We start from the raw sequence: 12,010 nt of genomic DNA, 5'->3' as shown, positions 1-12,010 counted from the left end.
AAATTTCAGGATATATCCTCAGGACCTGCAGCAGCACCTATTCACCCAACAGATGGGTGCAAATACTCTCCCACTGACTCATTTAGACAAGAGTCTTTCCCGAGTGACGTAAGACAAGACAGATTGTGGGGGGCACACGTAGCTTTCAACAGGTGATATTTGAGATTTTCTGTCTGTTTTAAAACATTGGTTTTCTCTGTGGTGGGATGCTCATTACAGACTTGGGGAGCCAGATACAGTAAAGAAATACTGCCTCACGACACTCTGAGGTACGCACCATTAAAAGGAGACTTCATAGACTTCTCTTCCCCTGCCTCATCAGATATCCCTGTGTAAAGAAACTCTTGTCCCAGCGTGTGTTGAATAAAAATCTCATACACTTCTCTCCTTCCACTACAAAATGAAGTGCTCACTTCTTTCTATTCTTCCTTTGCCTTCATTATCATTTACCTTTCCTTCATCTCTGGGGAGTCCAGTTGTCAGCTAACAGGAGGGTGTCGACCACTGCAGCAACACTTAAATCACTTTCTCTGCTATGGACTACACATGGCACAGGTGCATTCTGGTACACAGAGTCTACTCAGACTTTCATTGAACGAGAGCCTGGAGACCAAAATGCTTAAATGTGTATGTGTGCAGTGGCTGAGCTGTACTGAACCTATATGTTCTTTTCTCACTATAACATAGACCATATTTAATGAATTCTGCATACTTCTCTGTGCAATGCTGCTAGATCATATCTGCGAAGTTAATAATGTATTATCACAGGGAAGCTGAGGTGAACAACAAAACCATGTGATTACAAGCCGTCTGTTTGAAGTCTGTTTAGCAATGTCGGAAAATGTCTGGCGATGTGAAAGTAGCAGTCAGAAGATCCACTTCTCAGACGCCGCCACAAAAACAGGAAGAGCCGTATTTATTGTTAGACATTAAACTCTTCCTCTGGTTTTTATTTAGATGGCAGACAGCATAGAGCCTGTGTGCAGCTTTTTTCAGACTATTAACAGCATATGTAAAGCTTAGTTACATCTGAACATAAGTAATGAAAAAGTTCATTTTGGATATTATGGTCCCTGTAATAAACATTAGTTAACAGGTAATAAGACCCTTATAAGTCCATATAAGATGCTTATTAACATTAGATATACATTAGTAAGACTATATAAGCATAAATAATTAGATTATAAGACATTTATAAGCACAAAGCATAAGCATAAGCACAAAAACAATTTATAGACAGCTTACAAGCGTTACCTGCCTTATGCCTCTTTTAATTGCTTATAATAGCATTACAAACTCATTCATTGTGTCTTACTCACTTTTATGCCTATTATGCCATTGTTGAGTCTTTACTAAGCTTTACATTTGCTTTATTAAGATTAATACATACTTTATTATGCAGTAATTAGCAATAAACTATGCGCTTATCAACAGTTAATTATGCTTTTTTGCAGCCACTGGATCCAAAGCGAGAACAGTCCATATTACCTTTTTATGAAAAAAATGTGTATGATTCAATTTCGCTCTCTTGAGCACCACCCACTAGCTTAATTGGCACTCCTTGGAGCACACTTCCCAATTTAACCAGATGTCTATGGCTGGCTCCCTTTGTCATGGTTCTCACTCTTGATTTTCCTCGCTGATGGTCACTTATGTTTTTAGACTGTTTGCCTTCATCTGAGCATTGAATTTGTTTCTTTTTTTTTTGATTTTCACATATTTTTGAAGTTACGTTTAGTTTAGTTTAGTACTCGCAATGCTTGCAGAAACCGGAAGTGCAGCCACTTAGCTCTGCTTACCCTCTCTGGCAGACCAACCACTGCTGGGTGATGGAAAGCGTGTCACTAACTGGGCACAGCTTGTGATTTTTTCTGCGAATGTCGCCACAGACACTGTAATACTGCAAATGCAAAGGCTTTCGTCAGTGGGCCACTGGCTCAATCACCATTGTGTTACCTCATTTGGTGATAGATAATGGCTTAACAGACATTTATTTAAATGAAAAAGTTTGAGATTATTAATGATATTAGCACTATATGAGTGAGGTTGGAAGTTCTAGCTAACCAGTAACAACAGCTATGCTTGTGGTATAATTAGCTGCCATGCTATAGCAAACCATTTTAAGCAGATTAAGCAGTTTTACCCACTTATATTCCCACATAACCAACCAAGGCTACATTGCTGCCAATTTGTTCTTACTTGTACTCAAATAGAGCCATGATGGACACACCTCCATGCTGGATACATTTGTATTGCAGTGGCCAACATGAAAACCTTTCTTTGGACTTTCCATACCTCAGTTAAGCACGAATGAACTCTGTGTAAAAGCTCAAACTGGTGTTCCAATTGAAGTGAACAAGAGGCAAAGCTATTTCTGAAGCAATTTTGAGTCTAGTTGCATCTGTAAGCGTTTAATCTTCACATGTCTTCTTGTGATCATTTGATCCAACAACCTGTTGAAATATTCATAACGGCCACAGTGGGAAGAGTTCATAAGCTGGCCTCATGTAACCTGATTATAAAAGGGCACCAGGTCCTGCTAACCTGATTCTGCCCTAAATTTGGCAGCCAAACAAACTGTGGTTGAACATTGCACGGCCGCATTTGGTCTTTAGCTCTTTTATGCTGTTCCAGTTCCCCCGGGTGGGCTGCCATAAGCACTGGTCTGAGTACAAGACCACCAGACAATAGACACTCTGTACCCCCACGCACACACACTCAAATGTACACACAGTGACAAGTTAGACACGGCTCATTTAGCCATGCCCTCGTATTGCTGCGACCCTGAAGTAAGAGTCCAAACGGTAGTGTGTCACCATACCTCTAACTGAATGACATGGACACTAGTAGTTACTGAACCTGTTATAGTGATTATTTTATAAACGCCAGCTCGCTTATTCTCATATCTGCTCTGTGCTGTTCAGACTTACAGTAAATATAAACAGCCTCTCTCTCACACTGCCTTTAACCACAAATAATGTGCGTTTCCTTTCCCTCTGCAGCACAGTAGCAAGTGATGCTCGGCAATCACCCACACAGTGTGCAAAAATACACTGCTGCACATCCTTACTCACCATGATTCACTTTCACACCGTGTGGACAGAAAAAGTCACTCTGCTGCTGAAACAATGTCAAACACAATACAACTCTGCACCACACACACACACAGAGTCGGGCCCCCTCCTCTCATTGCCAGAAGGCTAGTGGGAGATGTTAGTCAAAGGGGGGGGAGGGTGTTGTGAGGACATGCTGGATGTGTGTGTGTGTGTATGTGTGTGGCGGGGGTCTTTGTGAGCGAGGTAGGAGGAGAAGGCGAGAGGGAGGGGGGACACAGCGTTCTATTTCTCATAGACCGACAGCTGCTGTCTTTAGTGCAGAAAGAGAGAGAGAGTGAGAGAGAGTGAGAGGGAGGGCTGCGTGGCGTGAGGCAGTGCGTGTGCTCAGTGTTTAGGTGAATCCACAGCCCTCTGGCTCACAAGGATAAAGGAGTCTCTCCAAGGAAGATAGAAAAGCAGCACAAGGACTTCTCCCTCTCTTTTTTAAAGCATCCTCTCGTCTTTCCTCTCGCTTCATTCTCCCACTAGCCACCGGCTCCTGGTGTCTGTATTTGTTCTCTTTTTTTCTCCATCTCTTTTGTTCCCTGCATCCGTCTGTGTTTCACCTCGGTCCAGAGAGAAGGGAAGAAGAAGAAGAAGAAGAAGCAGAGTCAGAGGCATCATCCTCCCCTCCTGCACGCCCAGCCGGTAAGCTGAGCCTCTTCTTTCTTTCTCTACGTCTTTTTTTTTTTTTATCTCACAGCATCGCTACATCCGCTTAGCTGCGATGATGGGAAGGGGCCTTACAGTCCCACCCTGCACCTAAAGGAGAGGCTGCGAGCTGGAGGAGGAGGCTGAGGATGGGAGGATGGATGTGGGTTAGACTCCAGACTGAGGATAGTGGCTCACTGAAGCTTGTTTTTAGAGGATGGGGCTGTGGGAGAGTGATCGTGGGTGCTTGTGGGTGGAGGGACTGGATGTGGAGGACTAGCGTGGGTCAGGATCCCGGGGGCAGGGAGGGAGCATTGAATTTGGCCCGACCACATCAAACCCCGTGGGGCTGGTCAACTGGGGCTTGTCCTCTTTCACTGCAGTGCTTAGCCAGAGCGGCACGGTCACTGACACACTCTCACACACATACACACACACACCTCAGCAGAGATGTATTCCTCCTCTGTGTATTAGCAGGAATGCATCCAGAGAATACAGAGTCTGCTGTGTGTGTATGTTTTTTAGTGATGGATGATGGTTTGGTCACAGGACATATGTGACCTAGAACCATCACAGCACATGCATCATATATCACACTGATGCACTGGAGTGTTCAGTGAACAATGTGGCTAAATTGCATGTCAAGAACCCCTCCTCTCCTTTTCAGCTCCATATTACACACGCTTTATATTGGGAATTGTTTGAGGAGCTCCGTTTTAAACAGAGATGAAGGTGTTAGAGGTGTGTGTGTGTGTGCCTCTGCTAAGACGTCTCTGCTAAAAACAAAAGCCCCCTGATTGCACTGATGCTGATCAGAAGGGGTGGGTGCATGCGACTGGAGTGGAAAACAGGGAGGAGGGAAGGAGGAAAAAACTGAATGGAGGGAAGAATGAATGAGGGCTTCTTTAAGGAGGGTTTCGTTCCTTCAAATGAGACACAAAAAATACCGCTGTAGAGAAAGGGTGTAGACGAGGTTGTTAGATGGAGAGAGGGAGCAGAGATGGTGAAGCTGCCCACTGAGCTGCCGTGTGACTCTGCAGGTCTTTGTGTGGGCAGGAGGAGAAGGAGTGAGAGAGGGATGTTGTGGATGGAGTGATGGATAAATATGAAGGTGGATAGAGAGAGCATGATGAAGTAGTGTGTGTGTGTGTGTGTGTGTTTGAGAGTGTTTGGGCGGGTGGAGAGAGGGAGAAACGGACGGGAGAGGTGTGTAATTGAAAGATCTGCTCCCTGTCTATCCCTCTGTAATCTACTGACTCTGTTTATAATCCGCGTGAGTAGATTAAATGATGATGTACTGCCATGTTGACTTTTATGACACGCGCGCACACGCACACAAACACAGTAACTTAATAATAGATAATTTGGTTTAAATGAGGTCATGTTGCAGTGTCAGTATCTTATGTTGCTCCAATATAAATCACACATATTATGCAGGTATGTCTATCCATTTGCACTTATTAACATGTAAGTGTATATATGCACATATCTATACAGGTTTATATAGGTTATATATACACATATTTACATGTATCAACACACAGTAAAAACTGCCAAATTGTACGCTTTCTTGAAAACTGTAAATATGTCTCTACATATTTTACATATATGTACACAATCATCTCAAGTGATACCGATCAGATAGAATTTCTACTTGTATCTATTTATAAAGAAAACAAACAGTATGTTTAATGCTGGTTATAATTTATGACTCCCATGCCTATACTTACACTGACTAATACACAGGTTTTCAGCTGTACAGTCATGAATCAAAATATGCAGATTAAAATCCATTTACATGAATGAATAAACAGCAAGGTGCACTGAACCAGCTAACATGTGCTAGCCCTATGCACACAAGTATGTTAATCAGCGTGTGTGTGTCTATGTGTGTGTGAGTGTTTTTTCAGTCTATGATGGAATGGTCGCTCCTGTGGTATTTACTCCGCTGTTGCTAGGACACTCCCTTTGAACATTTTAACCGAGCCTTCCCATTGGCCGGCTGCGATGATGCAAGATTCCCTCACCCCAAATCTTTCCTGAGCGCCCATGGAAACATGCCCGTCTGCATTTCCTCCTCTCCGCTCGCTCCTTCGCTGTCACTCTTTGTCTCGTGCCCGCCTTCTCCTCCCTCCCTCTCTTTTTCCTGTCCGTCAGTATCTCTCCTCGTGCATTCTCTCTGTCGATTAACTCATTCATTTGTCCCCTCTGTGTATATTTCCTCCCTACAGTCTCCATCACCTCTGTACATCCTGTCACTTCCTTTACCCTCATCCTGTCAAAAGCCTCACTATACAAAATGGTGTTGGCAGCATGTGGCCATGTCTTCCAGCGCTGCACAATCGTTGCGTCCTGCTGTCTTGCAGAGGATTAATGCTCCGTGTGTCATAGTGTCCTATTTCCTGTGTTCATATGAGCTGCAGCATCTTATTAGGAAGCCTTTGCATGTGTCAGGATTATCAGGTTTGACAGGGCGGAAGACGGGAATGGGGGTTGGGGGTGTCATGTTAAAGGAAGCTCTCTTTATATTACTCTTATTGTACATCCCATTATGTAGTCAGTATTTTCTCCTCAATAATGTATACAGTAAAAGGGGCTAAACATTCGTGTTATCATTGCAATTACCCTGAGTTCAGAGCTACACAACATTTCCCATGATGACACTGAGCTGCAGTACTGCACGTTAAGGGACTGGGAATACAGGATGGGGGCATGTAAGGTTAGAAAGAATGAAAAAAAAAGAGGAAAAAAGGGAAAAGGGAGGTGAGGATGGGTGATGTTTGTCTTGTTTGCAGCTTTCTCAGTATTTATCACCTTGGAATCACTGCCAGCACAGCCCATCAGGTGTAATGATGTATAATGATCTCCAGCCGCCACTGAACGAGACATGGCCGAGGTCGCAGCACAACCCAAACTGACAGTGTATGAAAAAGGCAGATGAGTGACATGACACGGAAATGTGTGCAGCTACTGTAAAATGTCACAGTTCACGCCTGGGAGGGGATGTGTGAAAACATTTCGACACTGAATAGATACAAATAAGGCAATGGAAAGAGCATATTAAATCCTGAGACGCAAGACACAAATATTTTACTTAAAAATCTCATTATGTGTGATTTCATTTAGAGAAAGTATGTCCTGATTCTTGTACATACCCTCATTAAAAGAGCAACAATGATTTAATGGTGGATTATGGCTCATAAAGCTAATCAGTTTCACTTCCAGTGAGGAATTAGGACTCCACAAACAGGTGGATGGATCCATGTTGCGTTGAATCCTTTAATTAAAAAACAACATCATCCATATGTTTGTCCATGTGTCTGTCTGACTGATTTCCTCAAAAATGCCCGACAATCCACATTGTAAAACCACCTAATCTCGTTGGCTGGTCTACCCATCTGCCAAGCAGTCACATCTGTCATTCAAACATCTGTCACTTGAGCCTTCACGCTTTTGATGTTCCTTTTGTTTTCGCTGGAGTTCAGAGGTTGGATCAGACGAGTTCTGTAGCTGTAAGTTTGGAATTTGAGTTGTGATCCGGCCTCCACCTGGTAATCTTATGGATTTTAAGCCAGTACTGTCAGAAGTCGGGGATTACTCCTCAGATCAGAGATGATCCTGTTAAAGAGGGGCAGGTTGGTGAGGGAGGGTCCAGATACAGCACTCAGAAGTATAGTCAGTATACTCTGCGAGCGGAAGACAAAAGAGAAACTGGAGGTGCTGCTGATGCAGAAAGTTTTAAAATCAATTTATTTAAACAATGCAAAATAATGCAGCATTACAGGAAATGCGCATTCTCTCTTTCACCAGGTAAACCCTTGTTTACCTCGTGAAGTTAGCAGCTAATTGGTTTAGCTTAGCATAAAGCCTCTAAAAAAGGGGGGGCAACAGCTAACCTGGCTCAGGCTACAAGAACCTCTTATACTTAATAACTAAAAAGTAATATCTCCATTGTTTAATCTTTACAAAAACAAGTGTAAGAACAACACTTGGTTTTAGAGCATGCTAATGTGTACTAGGTATTTGTCTGTAACAGTAACTTACTGCAGTTTCCGCTGGTTGCAGCTTTTTACAAACATAAAATATATATAATGTGTTAATGAGTGAGATTTGAGTTGCTGCTAGGTAAGCTCTGTTTCTTTTGGACAGTGTCAGACTGACTGTTTCCTTCTACATCAAGTATTTATGCTAAGCTAGCACCCTGCTGACTCTAGCTTCATATTCATGTAATGTAGAATAACAACCTCCTGCAAGTCTGTGTTTTGTGCGAGGCATTTGTCGATATTCTGCCAAAATTAACCAACATTATCCCCTAGATATGATGTCAAGGACTCATTTGCTTCGTACATTACTGTTAATAGGCTACCACATAATCATTTCTGAGCATGTTGAAAGATAGAAAAATGTTCCTCACTGCCAGCTGCCATCATCCATTAAATCATCCATCGAGATTTTGCTCCTCTGATGGATTTGAGCTTGTTCTTTTTGTAAAGTGGTCTCCATGCTGTGCAGTGAGATGAGTCTCCTGAGTTTGCGCCCAAATGGTGTAAAAACCTTCCTGTGAAATTTCCGACCAGCAGAGGCAGAAAAAAGGCACAGAGAGAACAACGAAAAACAAACCTTCCACAGTAATATTGTCACATAACCTCTGTGTACAGAACTGCACTGGATTAAGATCACATAAAACAGTGTGCTACAGTTACAAATTTTTAGAGGTACTAGTCCAGCTGGAATAAGGCTAATTTCAAGTTTCTCTCTGATTCTCCATTCAATTATTTTAAAATGACTAAGACTCATCAAAAAGTTTCCCAACAAGTTATGCATGTTGGACTATTTTATTATAAAAAATCTATAAAGCAGTGAATAAGTGAGAAAATAGATGTGGAGAAAGTGAGATTTAATTTCCTATGACAAGGGAGCCGGGATCTGATAACTCGTAGATCACATTACTTAACTCTAAATGTAGGATGGCACCACTGGAAAGTCTTATTAAAATCTGTTAACATCCTTGTTATGCGTGTCCTTCTGAAACTCTCTGAAATGCGTGATATAACATCCAGCAAGACAAGAACATGGGCCACAGTGAATCCTCTCCTGCCTCTGTGAGTCAACTCCTAACCAGACGTGACTCGTCTTGTCTAACTCTGTCTTTTTATAGCGATGTAAGAGTAAATGATGACTCTCTGGATGTGATCAGATTACTTCAGATCTGCTCTCTGAGGACTTCCTACTCGATATGGCCTGTTGTCCGTTGATCAGATCAATTGCTATCCACTAATGTCAATGAACAGCCCAAATGCCGCCCTCTGGTCATATTTGAGGTCAATATGCCCAATACAGTTTGTAGGTGAAGGCGATTTAGGCCAATTGGAGGCTAAATAGAGCAAAGCATGAGAACAGGAAGTGAAACTGCTGCAAAGTGTGTAAAAAGTGAAGAGGCAAATCTACTTAGCCATGGTATCTCAGTAGAGGCCCCAGCTTATATTAAGGGTATTTCTCGAGCCTCACGATTAATACACTTACATGAGAGGCAAACTCTACCTATCTGAGATGAATGAAAAGGGGATTTTTTGTTCAAGTCATGATGGGGAGTGTGTTTGAGCTGCTGATCATTGACTCTCTGATATCTCTGCCTCTTCTCTCCAGCTGGCTGTCCGTTCACAGCTGGCACAGTGATTCTGTACTCATAGTTTAGCAACTGTAACCAGGCACAACAGGCCTGCGGCTCAAGCTCTGGTAAAAACAATACTCTGAAAGCAAAGTTTGAACTCCAGCAACAGTAGCCAACACTAAGATTTACATTTGCCAAACATATCGATTAAACTACTCATCCTCAAAGCCAAAGTGAGACAGTTTCTTTTAAATACAGACATAAAAGACAGCTGGCTTAACCTCTGGCAAATGTACAGGGGTTTCATTTTATTGAGAAAGCACCTGTTTTAATTATAATAAGGCTGAAAGTAGATATTTAAGGGGGTGGCTGTCTAGCTGTGTTCTAGGTGTCACCCAACGACTGTATATATAGATGGACAACGCATCTCCATCCGCTCTCATTGTATGAAATTGAAGCCAAAATAGCCCCTCTGATAGGCGCTGCTTTCTTGCGATGATGATGTCATCTGGAGCCAGTGTTGGGCAGTAGAGATCGAGCGGCATCCCGCACGCCTTCTTCATGTGTTCATGTGTTGGCAGACATTCACAGATATAGAAACTTCAATGAATGTAGTGACTGTAGTTTTAGTTACGTTTCCTCTTACTGTTCCTCCTGTACTCTGGTAAAACAGAACAGATTGGCTGCAGGAGCTGTATTTGTCAAACAGAGCTGTCAATCATCCTTTTGACAGCATAATGTAATCAGCATGATAATAACTATATGATGGAAACCATGTTTGAGAAAAATGTATTTGACAAGTATTTTGATTTTATAGTTTGACTCATGTCCCATCTGTTAACATGGAGGAGGCTGGCTTTATGACCTATATTGCAGCCAGTCAGCAGGGGGCGCTCTATATGCTTTGGCTTCACTTATAGGGAGCTGTCATCCAGCGTTTTGAACAGTCTATGGTGTCATCTCAGCTAATTGCGGTCACTGAACTTTAGTAGCTGTACTCTTGCCTAAATATGGTCACTTCTGGCTCCAAAAAAACGATAACAAGAAGGCCAAAATTTTAAACTTGAGGCTTCCAAAAAGTAGTCCACAAGTAAACTAGGTAAGTGGCTACTTCCACTATTATACAGATATGAGGCAAGGAGCAGTGTACATCCTGAAAAGGCCACCATTCACACTCACATTAAAACATACAGGCATTTTCGAGTTGCCAATTTCCCTGAGCTTTATGAATTTCGGCTTTAGGAGGAAGCTGGAGTACCCATTGAACCACCACGGTGCTGCCCAGGGTGGCTATGTCTACTTCTTATATATAGATCTAGGGAATTTGTATGATGCTCTAGTTTTCTCTCTCTCTCTCTGTGTGTGATTGTTAACATGTATGCCAGATCTGTCATGGACACGTCGGGATGCTGGCAACCACGCTTGTGTTCAATGTTTGATCAGGCTTGTGAGACTTTACACTAAGATTTTTTCACATGAACACACACGCACACACACACATGCTCACTAATTAGTTAACTTGAGTTAGTGAGGGTTTATCTACTGTATCTATCTTTTTTTGCGTCAAACAGCAAAGAGCTGATGGGAGTGTGAGGTAAAAATAGATCACTGGACAGAAATAAACCAGAAAACCAGCCAAGATGTCAAACTTTCACACCGGGGATCCACCAACACGTCCCAGTCCACCTTTTTTTTTTTTCCTTCCTTCTCATCCTGTTCCATCAATTACTTTTTTCTCCGTGTCAGCCCGAATCCATACCTTACATGGCAGCCAATTTCCTATATTTGAGAGCTGCTGCTGCTATTCTGCCCCTCCCAGTGGGACAGAGAGTAGAGCAACACTGCATCCTTTGCCATGTGAGACACACTGCAGCACAGTGTGATGGAGCATCGCTTCCGTCAAGGACACGCTGGCTCTTCCTGGTATGGAGAGGGTGGGCGACTTCAGCACACAGAGCTGAAAATAGATTCTAGGTCAAGCTGAGGTCAGAGGTTACCACATTCATTCATTCTCTCTGGTCATATGCTGCAGGAGGGATGAGACACACGCTGTGTCCCAATTCTGCACCACATAGTAGTAGTGGACAGTATGTGCTACATACACACCACACTTCACAGGATGCTGTTATACCCCCTTATCTACAAAATAAAATGACTCTACTTCATTGAGAGCCGTTTTGACTTTGTATTTATACTTTGGTTTTTTCACATTAGCTGTTAGGGTTAACATAGTTAGCATGCAAGCTGCAATATTGGTTGCTACTTGCAGTTAAGCTAATATTTTTCACACCAAAGACCTATGAGAATTAACAGCTGAAAATCCTTCAAGTTAACTATCAGATTTGTATAGTTTCAGTCGGCCTTAGTCATGCACGTTGCACTTACTTTTTCAGTCACCACTTCTGTGCAATAAGGGAAGGTGATGCCACTCATTCTTTATCCCACCCACAAAGCCCTGATTCCATTGGTTGTTTTACCAATAAGGGATAGGATGATCTCGCTGATCTCAGTTTCGTTCTCTTTGGCGGCACCTAGGGCAATAAGCGGTAATTGCGGGAGCACATTTCTCAGATATCCAGACAGTGTGACGTTCACGGTTGGCTCCGGTTTTAACTCATGATTTTCCTCGCTGGTGGTCACTTTCCTTTTTTAG

The 12,010-nt window shown here is 42.6% G+C and overlaps 1 protein-coding gene and 1 long non-coding RNA gene across 3 annotated transcripts in view; one reads left to right on the top strand and one right to left on the bottom strand.

Annotated features, from left to right (window-relative positions):
• The window catches only part of LOC138608315 (uncharacterized), a 35,123-nt gene that overhangs the window by 20,224 nt on the left and 2,889 nt on the right, over positions 1 to 12,010 (bottom strand). The gene's annotated exons all lie outside the window — the stretch shown is intronic.
• The window catches only part of fam49al (family with sequence similarity 49 member A, like), a 35,097-nt gene continuing 26,474 nt past the window's right edge, over positions 3,388 to 12,010 (top strand). Inside the window, exon 1 of one of the 2 annotated variants that reach the window (XM_069680872.1) lies at positions 3,388 to 3,743. The gene's annotated coding sequence lies outside the window, so the exon portion shown is untranslated. The remainder of the gene's footprint in view (positions 3,744 to 12,010) is intronic. The other variant, XM_069680873.1, reaches the window with a different exon arrangement.

This window comes from Semicossyphus pulcher, unplaced genomic scaffold, assembly GCF_022749685.1.
Source record: "Semicossyphus pulcher isolate SPU_LCO1_2020_fin unplaced genomic scaffold, fSemPul1.0.p SCAF_5, whole genome shotgun sequence".
In the NCBI taxonomy this organism is placed as follows: Eukaryota; Metazoa; Chordata; class Actinopteri; order Labriformes; family Labridae; genus Semicossyphus; species Semicossyphus pulcher.
This window is presented reverse-complemented; position numbering and strand designations above follow the sequence as displayed.